This window comes from Zingiber officinale, chromosome 1B (assembly GCF_018446385.1).
Source record: "Zingiber officinale cultivar Zhangliang chromosome 1B, Zo_v1.1, whole genome shotgun sequence".
NCBI lineage: Eukaryota > Viridiplantae > Streptophyta > Magnoliopsida > Zingiberales > Zingiberaceae > Zingiber > Zingiber officinale.
This window is the reverse complement of record NC_055986.1, coordinates 15,240,265-15,254,388: the sequence shown is the minus strand read 5'-3', so window position 1 is coordinate 15,254,388 and position 14,124 is coordinate 15,240,265.

The window sequence follows — 14,124 nt, the reverse complement described above, 5'->3', positions numbered from 1 at the left end:
ACCATTAGCCGGGAGGATCTGGATTTCCTTATCAACACTCATGTGCAGAAGGCTCTGCAACAACAACAACAACAACAACAACAAGCTCATACTGGAGCCACTCTGCAGGTAGCTCATAATCCAACAATTTCAACTACTGAGCACCGGAAAGGAAAAGAGCCAGAAGAGGAAGAACATGCATATTTTCCTCCAGCTACAGTTTCTCCGACAAGGCGTCCACGGGCCTTTCTTCGTACTCCTATGGAACAGGGAGGACGAAGGCCTGTGTTTCAAGAATCTTCTAGCGAAGCACCAGATAGAGAAAAGCGTAAAGTTAAAATGATAACTAGTGATAGCTCGCTGGAAAAAGTCATCTCTCCATTTTCTCAAAGCGTGCTGGATGATCCGCTTTCTAAGCGGTATCAAAATCTTCAGATCGGCGAGTACACCGGGACTACAGATCTAGAGGATCATCTATTGAAATTTGAAAATGTAGCATTATTACAACAATTCTCTAATGGGGTAAAATGTCGGATGTTCCTTACTACACTCGGGGGAGCAGCACAGCGTTGGTTCAAAAGACTGCCAGAAAAATCTATTGGAAAATTTAAGGATTCCAAGAAGGTTTTTCTACACCACTTTTCCAGTAACAAGAGGTATCATAAGACTCTTTGGAGTCTATTTTCAATTAAACAAGCATCCAAAGAGTCCATCCGAGCCTACATCAAAAGATTCAATCAGGTAGCTATCGATGTACCCAACGCTACTACTGAAATCTTAGTGAGCACTTTCTCTCAAGGTTTAAATGATAATGATTTCTTTAAAGATCTGGTGAGAAACCCTCCTGCTAATTTTGATTCCTTAATTGAACGTGCCACTGAATTTATTAATGTGGAAGAAGCTCAAGCTGTCCGCAGAAAGGAAGGCATTACTTCTTCTCCTACTCTGGTTAAGGAGAAAGCTCCTGCTCCTGTTCCTCCACCAAGGGGGCCTCGAGCTATTCATCCACCTCATAGTCATCCGGAATATCGTCCGCAAGCAGTGCAGCATGTGGAGATACAACCAGAGACACCCAGAAGATGGTGCACTTATCATAAAACTAGCAGTCATCATACTGAAGACTGTTTCATTTTAAGAAATAAAAGAGCAAACAGGGATCGCTACCAAAGGCAAAATTATTATCGGCAGCAGTACCCTAGGCAACAAAGCCCGCTCAAATTGGAATATCGCCAGGTCGAGCCTCGGCAGGATGCATTGCCCACCCTGGCCGGTACAAGCCAGGTGTCAGAAAAGACTCCGTCTGAAGCCATGATAGCCCGACAAGAATAAAACAAGAGTAATGCCGCCCGGGGCAATATCAGTATGATCGCGGGCGGACCCACTGATGGGGATTCTAATAGGGCCAGAAAAGCACATGCACGATGACTTGAGATTCATGTTGTGGGGTGTAGCATGGAATGAGCAGCCGGTCCCGAGATAAGTTTTGGACCTAGAGATCTTGAGGGGGTAGAAATACCCCATGACGATGCATTAATAATCAAGGCCGTGATAGCCAACTATACTATTTCTCGTACCTTTATTGACACTGGTAGTTCTGTCAATATTATCTTTAAGAAGACTTTTGATCAATTACAGATCGACCCGAGCGAACTTCAACAGATGGTAACTCCTCTATATGGATTCACGGGTAATGAAGTACAATCGCTCGGTCAAATAAAGTTGGCCATATCTCTAGGGGAGGAGCCCCTAATGAGAACAAGAAGATCTTATTTTATGGTGGTGGATGCCCCGTCCTCTTATAATGTGATACTGGGTCGACCGACCCTAAACGAGTTTAGAGCGGTCGTTTCTACTTTTTGTCAAAAAATTAAATTTCCTGTTGATGACTAGGTCGGGGAAGTGCGAGGTGATCAGAAGACAGCTCGAAAATGTTATATAGAGATCGTTCGGACTGAAGCTAATGCTGCTCGAAAAATTCAAAGAATGGAAGTCAATGTCATTCAGGAGAAGCCGCCTGTTCTGGTTTATGAAGAAAAGGAAGAAGTCCAGATCCAGACCGGTCGACCTGAAGCTACTACTTATATTGCGGCTGATCTTGATCCCACTCTGAAAGCCGAACTGGTGCAATGCCTGAAGAAGAATAATGATGTGTTTGCTTGGACACCTAAGGAGGTCTCGGGCATTTCGCCTACAGTAATGGAGCATTCTTTGCATGCCTTTCCAGATGCCCGGCCGGTCATGCAAAGGAAAAGAAATTTTGGTGCAGAGCAGAACCAAATCATCAAGGAAGAAATAACTAAACTCATGGAGGCTGGCTACATCAGGGAGGTACAATTTCTTAGTTGGCTAGCTAATGTGGTCTTAGTCTCTAAGCCAGGAAACAAATGGTGGGTATGCATTGATTTCTGGGATCTCAACAAAGCTTGTCCAAAAGATTATTATCCGTTACCCCGGATTGATCAACTGGTAGACTCTACTGCTGGGTGTGAATACATCTCTATGCTAGACGCTTATCAGGGCTATCATCAGGTCCCCTAGCTAAGGAGGATCAAGAAAAGATCAGTTTTATAACATCTGAAGGTACTTATTGTTACAATGTTATGCCCTTTGGACTAAAAAATGCAGGAGCAACTTATCAAAGGCTTATGAATAAGGTCTTCCAGAAGTAGATTGGAAGAAATATGGAAGTGTATGTCGATGATATCTTAATTAAGTCTCTTTAAGCTGTTGATCTGTGCAGGGATGTAGAGGAGACCTGCAAGACATTGAGGTAGTATGGGCTCAAGCTAAACCCAAGCAAATGTTTATTCGGAGCAAAAGGGGGAAAGTTCCTCGGGTACATGGTGTCCGAGCGAGGAATAGAGGCCAACTCGAGCAAAGTCAAGGCACTTCAGAACATGGAGCCGCCGCGCAACATGAGGGAAGCTCAAAGACTTACCGGCCGGATTACAGCCTTGTCTAGGTTCATTTCCAGGTCGGCCGATTGTAGCTTCCACTTCTTTAAAATACTCCGGAAGGCAAACAAATTTTAGTGGAACGAGGAATGTGATAAGGCCTTCCAAGAATTAAAAGATTACTTGTCTACCCTTCCTGTATTAGCTAAGCCTATAGTAGGAGAGACCCTCTGGGTGTATTTGTCAGCTAACGAGAACGCTGTAGGCTCTGTATTAGTTAGGCAAAAGGGAAAGAACAACAACCTGTATATTTTTCCAGCCATTTATTAAAAGGAGCTGAGTGTAGATATACTACACTAGAGAAGTTGGCTTACGCATTAGTGTTGACTGCTCGGAGGTTGTGCCCATATTTCTTAGCACATGAAATTGTTGTATTGACCAACAGTACTCTCGGACGGGTGCTACTCAAACCAGAAGCATCAGGTCGGCTAATCAAATGGACGACTAAACTTAGTGAATATGACATACAATATCAACCTTGTTCGGCCATCAAGGCACAAGCTCTAGTAGATTTCATTATAGAAGTTCAAGGCCTCGAGGAAGAAAAATATTTGGAAAATTTATGTCGATGACTCCTCCACCAGACAAGGTACCGGAATTGGTATTCTTCTTATATCTCCAAGGGGAGACAGACTCCAACTTTCTATCAGGTTGAATTATAGAGCCACTAACAATGAAGCAGAATATGAAGCATTAATAGCTAGATTACAAGCCGCTCGGCATATAGGAGTAGCTCGGGTCCTTATCTATTCTGATTCTCAATTAGCAGCTCAACAACTATCAGGTAACTTTGAAATTAATAACGACAGGTTCAAGTTATATGCCGAGGCATTTGATAAGTTGAAGTCTCAGTTTCAAGAAGTGAATATACAAAAAGTTCCTCAGTTTAAAAATCAGGTAGCAGATGAATTGGCTAAGCTGGCCTCCGCTATAACACCATGGAATTTGGATCGGCCAGTGGAACAGACTCTGTTAATATCTTGTATTGAAAGACAAGCTGACGTAGAAATACAAGGCGACTGGAGGGCACAAATCATATTGTATTTACAGCAAGACATTCTTCCCAGAGATGCAGAACATGCAAGGATATTTAAGAAGAGAGCTGCCCAGTATACTATGATAGGGGAGCAGTTATATAAGAGAGCTTTCTCCAGACCTTTGCTAAAGTGTGTTGGCACAGAAGATATACAATTTATTTTACAAGAGGTTCATCAAGGCTCGTGTGGTAGTCACATAGGAGGAAGATCCTTAGCTCGCAAAATTCTATTAGCAGGATATTTCTGGCCTACTCTACACAAGGATGCTAACAAATTGGTAAGAACTTGTATTTCTTGTCAGAAACATCAAAATATTCCGCATCATCCTACGCAGTTATTGAGGACCTCTATAGTCTCCTGTCCCTTTGATCAGTGGGGCATGGATATAGTGGGCTCATTTCCTATGGCAGCTGCTCAAAGAAGGTTTCTATTAGTAGCAGTAGACTATTTCTCTAAATGGGTAGAAGCAGAACCACTTGCTCGGATTACTGAAGATACAGTTATTAAATTCCTATGGAAAAATATTATATGCAGATTTGGTATCCCTCATAAGTTAGTTTTTGATAATGGAAGATAATTTCAAGGATATAGAATCCTAGACTGGTGCAACAGTTATGACATTATTCAAGCATTCACTTTCGTAGCTTATCCGCAAAGTAATGGTCAAGCAGAAGTAACCAATAGAGAAATCATAAGGGGCTTAAAAACCAAACTGGATCATGTTGGAGGTAGCTGGGTAGATGAATTACCCAGTATTCTTTGGGCCTATCGTACTACACCTCGAGAAGCAACAGGAATTACTCCTTTTCAATTAGTTTACGGGGAAGAAGCAATAATTCCCATCGAAGTGGGAGTAGAATCTAATAGAAAACAATTATACGATGAGGACAATGCTGGTCGACGACTCATGGAGCTAGACTTGATAGAAGAAATTAGAGACAAGGCTGCAGCTCGTCTCACCTCATATCGACAACGAATGAGACTAAATTATAACAGAAGAGTTATCCCCAGATTTTTTCAAGTAGGAGATTTAGTATGAAAGCGTGTTAAACCCATTGGGGATGTCAGCAAGTTAGCACCACAATGGGGAGGACCTTACAAAGTGATAGAAAAACTTGCATCGGGTTCATATTATCTTCAGGATACTAAAGGAAAAATTCTCGAACGTCCCTGGAGTGCGAATCATTTACAGCCCTACCGAACCTAACAAGATCACATCATTCAAAAGTACATCTGAAGGAACAAATCCACATTATTTGAAGCAAGTTCCCGATGAACTGAGGACAAGTATGCTTATAGTGTATGTACTCTGTTTCTTTTAATAGATACAATGCAAGACAAACGTCGCCCGAGAAATAAATGTGGTTCAAACAGTTTGACAATCATTGGCCGAACTTTTATAATCTATTCAAGCAATCAACAATTGGGAACCTTAAGGAAGGACCTATCCAATTTCCTTAAGAAAAACTCAGAAGCATTAAACCATTACAAGGTCAGTGCAAGCATTATAGTTTTTGCATCAAAACATAGTCGATCGGGAAATCTCATGAAGTAACTCGGACGGGTCTTCATGGGAGGAACCGGAGACTTTAAACTATCACAGAACATAGTCGATCGGGAAATCTCATGAAGTAACTCGGACGGGTCTTCATGGGAGGAACCGGAGACTCTAAACTATCACAGAACATAGTCGATCGGGAAATCTCATGAAGTAACCCGGACGGGTCTTCATGGGAAGAACCGGAGACTTTAAACTATCACAAAACATAGTCAATCGGGAAATCTCATGAAATAACTCGGACGGGTCTTCATGGGAGGAACCAGAGACTTTAAACTATCACAGAACATAGTCGATCGGGAAATCTCATGAAGTAACTCGGATGGGTCTTCATGGGAGGAACTAGAGACTCTAAACTATCACAGAACATAGTCGATCAGGAAATCTCATGAAGTAACCCGGACGGGTCTTCATGGGAGGAACCAGAGAGTTTAAACTATCACAAAACATAGTCAATCGGGAAATCTCATGAAATAACTCGGACGGGTCTTCATGGGAGGAACCGGAGACTCTAAACTATCACAGAACATAGTTGATCGGGAAATCTCATGAAATAACTCAGATGGGTCTTCATGGGAGGAACCGGAGACTCTAAACTATCACAGAACATAGTCTATCGGGGAATCTCATGAAGTAACTCAGACGGGTCTTCATGGGAGGAACCGGAGACTTTAAACTATCACAAAACATAGTCGATCGGGAAATCTCATGAAATAACTCGGACGGGTCTTCATGGGAGGAACCGGAGACTCTAAACTATCACAGAACATAGTCGATCGGGGAATCTCATGAAGTAACCCGGACAGGTCTTCATGGGAGGAACTGGAGACTTTAAACTATCACAGAACGTAGTTGATCGGGAAATCTCATGAAACAGCCCGGACGGATCTTCATGGAGGGGACCCGGAGACTTTAAATTGTCATAAAAGCATAATCGATCAGGATTATATTGTCGAGGTAAATTCAAAGTTATACAAATTTCTTCACAAAAATCATTTGGTATTCCACACTGAATCAAAAACCAAGGTTCGAAGGGAATTCTAGACATGCACATATATACATTACATTTCCTATCTGGAGGCCCGATCATATGAAGCTCTTTATTTAAAACCACTAGGAGTATTATACTCAGCTAAGAGCTCAAAAATCCCATGAAATTCCTCACATAAAATCGCTCGGAATTACCCGTTCTTCTGAAGTATGAATGATACTCGGCACATGCCTACCTGGGTAAAATTCAGGGAGATTGTGGGAAATTTTATTGCTTAAAATTATATGGTCAAGGAAGATATTATTGGCAAAGGAGTTTATTAGAACAAAAATTAATTCCAAGGATTAAACCAGGAATTCTTGAATAAAGTAGCACTTATGCTTAATTTCTGGAAGCATTTCAAAGGAAGCAATCTCAAGATAACACAAACTGGAAAAAGAAACAGGTAAGTATCAAACTTTACCCTATATTGCAATCACTTAATTACAGAGTTTTCAGTTACAATTTCTTTCATTACAAGTCTTTTCATTGCAAGTTCTTTCATTACCAATCTTTTTGAATACATAGCCATGCTTACTTAAAATGACTCGTCAAATCTTCGGGTAATTCTTTGTTTAGTCTGCGACGGCTTATGAATGAAGAAGGGGGTTCCCTAGGTAGATAACCACCATCTCTTAGTTGTTGAAGAATTCCTGACACAGAATGATTCAATGCTCCTACAATTTGACGAACATATTCTTTAACAAACGTCAGAGACTTTAGATAAGCTAGGCGCCACTCTTCCCATCGGTTCTCCTCCTGCTCCTTATAACTTTGAAAATCAGCTTGTAGTTTAGTGTTTTGATCTTTTAGAGCATCTCTCTCTAATTTCAATTGTTCCAGTTCCTTTTGGAGCAGCGATAACTCGACATCTTGAGCTTTTCTTTGTTCTTGGTCCTGTAGAATAGCAAAGTCGTGTGAGGCTGAATCTTGAGCTTGCTCAGAAAGAAAGACACTATGAAGCCTCTCTACTTTTTCTAAAACAAAGCTTTTATGAGAAACATCTGAGAGAGCTTTTTCCTTTAAAGCAATTTTCAGTTGAAGACCAGAATGTAATCGGTCCACCTGTAGCTCCAAAATTCTCTTTTCGAGCTCTTTGTCTTTCAATAATTGTTGCGATTCCTGTAACTCCTGCCTCAGTACCCTTAGTTGCTGATCTTGTGAGACTACTTTCTCTCGCAACTGAGTCATGTCATTGTGAGAAGGAGGGAGAGTGGCTTTCAACGTTTCTATTTGAGCTTTTAGCTTATTGTTCTCCCGGTCCCGAGCCATAAGTAGCTGGTCTATGTGAATACTTGAAGCAAGAAACTAAACAGAACAATAATGAGGATTAGGGAAAATGACAAGTAGGTAGTAACCTATAATTAAGAATACATACAGCAATAGCTTGGCGACTGTGATTGTCAACCCGAACTGAAATATTGATGCCCCTTAATTTCTCTTGGCTGTGTAGCCAAGATTCAGCCAATAAGCCTTGTAACTGGAGAGAACCATAACTAGGGGGATCAGGAGTCTGCCCTATTTGGGAAGGTAGACCTAGAGCTTGTCTGAATAAAGGTGAGGGAACTGAAGAAGAAGAAGGTAGGGAGGAAGAAGATGTAATAGAAGGAAAAGAAGTGGTAAAAACAATAGCAGCAGAAGAAGAGCTAGAGGGGATGGAAGATGGTAATGCAAGGGGTGCTGATTCAATCGTCGAAGCACGAATCACTGAGGGCCCTGCACTTAGAGAAGATCTTCGGCAAGGTGTTCGTTTTGCTCACGACCCAGAAGCCAAAGGAGGCAAAGCCAGTGCAAGAGGTTGAGAAGATACAAAGGGGAGAACAACCATCTCAGAAGCAGAAGCAGAAGCAGAAGAAGATGAAACAATAGCAGAAAAGGAGGGGATGAGTAGAGCAGGTCTCATCATCCTAAGAGTAGGATTGGAGATAATATGGGTAGGGGACATTGGTAGCTTACCTCTCTCAAAAGAAATAGGCGCTGGAACAAGAGGAGGTTGCACAAAAGTACCAAAGAGAACAAGACCAATAAAGGCTGATAGGCTTTGGGGAGATCGATGAAGCAGAGAACCCCTTCCGACAGTTGATGCTGCTTTAGCTGATACTCAGCCTGCTATCTAGCTTTTCAAATCCAATCGAATAGGAAGTAGTATCTAAAGCGGAGGAGAGTGGAATTCTCAATTGCATGCAATAAAAAATCACTACTCGTCCATGCCTCCTTAAATACCTCATAAAATTTAGGGTGGGTGAGCCAAGCCGCTTGATAACGGAATGGGCGATTTTCCTTCGGCTACGGCACAGTCATAGCCGAATGGAACAATATGGGGTGACGGTCAGCAAACACACAAGGAAGATTGACAACTTTTCCCTCTTTTTTGGTTTCCTGAATACCTAAATCCCTCCCGCCAAGGGGGGGCTAGAACTAGGCAGTTACACGAGGAAAATCCGCACGCGCATAAGCATCCTCATCCGAATCCGCTCCGCTTCTTCGGTAGTTACGCGATGAGAGCCTCTGCACCAACTTTCTTCAGCAGTTCCATGACAAAGGCTTCCACGCCTCCCTTTCTTCAGGCCAAGGATATGCTTCTTCAAGCCAAAGGCGCCTGCTTTAAATGAAAGTCAAGAAAATCATCCCTTCTCCGTCTTTGAACTATCAAACGTTGAAAGAGCTGCCAGGACAAGGTACGAGCATAAGCTTGAGCAAAGAAGAGTTCGTTTGCTTTCTCCAGTATATGAGCAATAACTTTTGACAAGTATGGAGCACACACCTTTGATTATAAAGATCGGGGGAAGGGGAAAGTAGTGCCTTCTACTCCCATACGAGCGCACATTAATCGAATTTCAATCTGGTAAGAGAAGGACTTGACTTGATCACGCTGCCCAGTATACTAGTAACGAATGGTTCATTCCAGTGCCAGTGATAGATTGGTTTAGACAGATCGTATCGAGATCGCTTTTTCTCAATGGGGTCAAAAGAGATAGATTTCTTTCGGGGCCATTCAAATCTGCCATCAACCAGTGTGAGTTAACCAAAGCACGGTTAAATTTGCAAGAGACCATACCGTTCGTCCACGTTAAACGACATCCGATTGACTCTAAGTCCACCAATCCGCAACCTTGAACCAATTGCTCCAAGTCTTGTAGCTCATAGTTCGATACCGGTTGACCACCCACCTTGTCATGAACAGATAGTATGGCATTAAAATCACCCATGATCATCCATACCTCCGTGATGTCCTCACCTAGCTCTGCTAGCGACCTCCATAAGGGCCTTCTAGTGACGATAGAGTGAAGTCCATATACGAAGGTAACCAACACCCGCTTCCCGGTTACAATGCATCGCACCCGGCAGTGAATGAGTTGGTCCGTTGCCATAAGAATCTCCAAGTCCACAAGCTGTGAATCCCATAGAAGCAAAATGCGACCACGATCATAAAAATGGAAATTATGTGCCATTCCCATACCTGAAAACCCTCGTTGAATGATAGTGTCTAAGGCACTTTCATTCAACTTGGTCTCCAATAAGCCAATCACATTGATCTTCCACTGTTTAAGGAGGTGCAGCACCCCCTTTTGTTTAAGGGGCTTGTGGAAGCCCCTTATGTTCCAGCTTGCAATCTTCATCCACCTCTAGTCCGGGCTGCTCGTGCCCGTCCTCGCCGTCCAGTTGGCGCCACTTTTGGCCCGCTGTCCGCTGTGGACACCGAGGCAACAATTTGCTCCTCCTGCACACTATCCTGGGTCTTCGTCGCATCGGATGTGGTAGCGCCATTTGTCGATGAGCTAGCAGATGTACCACCAGAACCAGTGCCATTTGTCGATGAGGATTCAGTAGATGAAATCGCACTGTCTTTGTCTGCCTGCACCTCATTAGCCTTGTTGGTCTCTTGATTTTCTGCCACCTCCTGTCCACCCGCAGGATCTGCGCGCCCAAGCTCTGCTCCTGCATGGGTAGTGTCCTTCTGCATAGGGCCAGCACTTACACATGTCGCCAATGGCACGGGAGTCTCAATCAGCACTAGTGCTTGATCCCTAGCCGGAACCTCACCCTCCAGAGGCAGGCCTATCCGTCGCTGGGTTTGGGCCAGCAGTGCGACTCCGATGTTGCTGCCGAGACCGCTATCTCAGTCTAGCCGATCATGATCGGCCTCCACGTGTTGCCTCTACACCTTGCTGAGCGTCATTTTTAGCGGACGCTTTCTTCCTATTCTTGCATTCTCCTTGCTTGTGCCCAATCCGATGACAGTCCAAGCAGTGATCAGGCATCGCTTCGACACTTTCTTTCTAAATCTAATTGGGTGCCAGTAGGTAGGGTGATCGACACAGTATCAACCTTTGATCCTTCCATGTCTACCTCCACAAGTAGTCGTGCATGGGTAAGCCTTTCCCTTGTACGGGTCAATTTGTCTGTGTATAGAGGCCTGCCGACCTCTGAACCAATCAAACTAAGAACTCTCGGAGTCCAACAGTCAGGGGGCAAACCGTGTATTTGGATCCAAGCAGGGATGAATCGGCCATCCTCATCAAACAAGAAAGAGCTCGGCATAAGCTTCAGAAATAGCGGAATCCCAAATGCAAAGTATGGTCCTCCTGCTAGTATTCGATCTCTGTCCGTAGCATTCTCAAATTTGAAAACAGTCCATCCACTCTTGTGCATGTAGAATTTATATGGTGCCCTCCATCGATCCGCTATCCACACTACTCCCGCTCTCCCTGGATTCTGCCCCATGAAACAACCTACAAGGCAAAATCCTAGAGAGTGTTCTACCGTGTCAATATCATCAAAATCCAGCTTCAAAAGTTCCCCCGTACGCTCGAACTGATGTAATGGAGTTGCCTTTAGAACAAGACCAATAAAGGCTGATAGTCTTCTCTGGGGACTCTACATGGCCGTGTCGTGTAGACGCGACCCATGCAACCTCCTCCTTTGCAAGATATGCCTGGCCGTGTATGACACACGACCATGCTCTATTTTGCTCCACTTGATGATTTTTCTCCTTTCTTGGTTCTCCAATACTTCCATGCCCATGAAGCAATCATGGCTAGCTCATGGAAGCGAAATTTCAACCTGAAAACAAAAGCAAAAATAAAGTAAAAGCACTACTAATGAAAACTAAAAAAAACATGAAATGCATTTAACTAAAAGAACACTTGGGTTGCCTCCCAAGAAGCGCTTGTTTAAGGTCTTTAGCTCAACCAATCTTAATCACTCTTCTCTTTTCCTCGCCCTGGGAGGACAAACATATTTTTCATTTTTGTTGGGAGGTCTTCTCCCAACATCTTCCACCACATTATTCTCTTCATTTGGTGTCCTCCCATGAGGATGGAAGTTCCATTCCTCAAGTTTGTAAATGCTTGCCCTGCTACAAGTATTCAAAAGAGAAAAAACAAGGTTAGAGGCATTAGATAAATCATATTCCAACCGTTCCTTACCAATTACCAAAGAAAGTTTATGATTTTTAACATCTATAATAGCTCCCACTGTAGCAAGGAATGGTCTTCCCAATATGATAGGGATTTTTGGATCCTCCTCCATGTCTAGCACAACAAAGTCGGTGGGAATTATGTTGGGACTTTCAGGCCGTAAAAATCGCTTTTTGCATTGCAAAAACCCCGAAGTTCCATGTCACCGGATCCGTGCAAAGATTAAAATTTTCATGTACATGTTTTCTAATCCTAGATCTACACTAGATCTACATGGTAGAGAAGTTATACCTTTGATGCGAAGCCATTCGCTTATCCCGCTCGTCCAAAATTTGCCAGATCTCAAGGGTGTCAAGTGAACACCCCTCTATGTGTATCCACACGAGCAAAAATGGAGAAGAAACCTTAGAGTGTGCTAGCACTCTTGAAGGTTTCGGCCAAGGTGGAGGAGAGGGAGAGAAGAAGATGAGAGGAGGAAGAAGAAGAAGTGAATGAGCACACAATTGCATTCACTTGCAATCAAGTGGTCGACCACTTCATGGAGAGGTTATAAACCTCCATGGGATACCAAGAGTCATGGCTCATAGTCTCCCTCATGAGGTGGCACGCACATAAGCCAACCTTGATGATGTGGAACATCATCATTCGCCCACCTTATGCCAACACACAAATGATGTGGCATTGGTCAAGTCAAAGTTGACCTTTCATCTTCCCTCTCAAGTCAAGTCAAACTTGACCTCTTATCTCCCATGGTTGATCAAATCTAACCATTGGTTCAAGTCAATTTGATTTAATGAATCTCTATTCATTGAATTAAATTGACTCAATGAGTCCAAGTCTAAATTAGACTCATTTAACACATGAATCAAATTGAGTCTAACTCAATTAGTTTAATTTGGATTACTCTTAATCCAACTTGGTTCATCACATGAACCTAATCCTCTTGGTTCATCAAATGAACCTAATCTCCATCTAATTGCCCTTTATATGTGACCCTATAGGTTCTTGTAACGTTGGCAATGCTCCTAAACCCATTTAGAAGCATAAGTAATGAGTGGTATCTAGCAACACATCATTACTACCCAAGTTACAAGAATGTTGAGATCCAACATCACCTTGTGACTACTAATTGTGACTCTTCACAATATATGACAATATCCTTCTATCCTTGACATCTAGATTGATCAATTTGAAGCATAGACGGTGTCATCCTCTGATCAATCTAAATCTTGAACTCTAAGTAGACTCACTATAATCAAATGAGCTCAATATCTCATATTGACTCATTTGGGCATGGCCATGCACTTAGTGGTCTCACTCTATCAAGAATAACGATGTCACTCCCGTTATATAGGAGGGATAGATCCCATCTACATCACTCACATCCCTCCACATAATTTGTTACATACCCAGTAATCGCCTTTATAGTCCACCCAATTATGAGTGACGTTTGACGAAGCCAAAGTATGCAACTTCTTATGTAGGGAACCATGGTGACTTCAGGTCCAAGGACTAATAGTCATACTAATAGCCACATGAGAAAGTATATGACACTCATATAACGATCCATGATACTTTCTCATGGCGAGTCATTCAGTATACATTCGCCAATGCATACCCATGTGTCAACTTGATATCTCTATATCCATGACTTGTGAGATCAAGCCATCGAGTTGACCTACATGCTAGTCTCATCGCATTAACATTGTCCCTGAATGTTAATACTTGACTAGGAATGATTAAGAGTAGTGTTCTCTATATCATCTCACTATCGATTCAACCAATCGATTGATATAGATAAGAACCTTCTACTCAAGGACACTATTATACTTAGTTATTTGGCACCAATACAAGTAAGTATAATAACCAAAACAAATGCCTTTATATACATAGGAATATGATACAATGAGTCCATACAACAATCATCATATGATTGGCTCTAGGCCTCTAACTAACAATCTCCCACTAGCACTAGTGCCAATCAGTGTAGGCTCTAAGGCCCAATGACCTAGTGTGACCATCATGCTTTCTCTGTGCCAAAGCCTTGGTCAAGGGATTAGCGATGTTAGCCTCTGTGGGTACTCTGCAAATCTTCACATCTCCTCTATCGATGATCTCTCGAATGAGAAGGAAGCACCGTAGTATG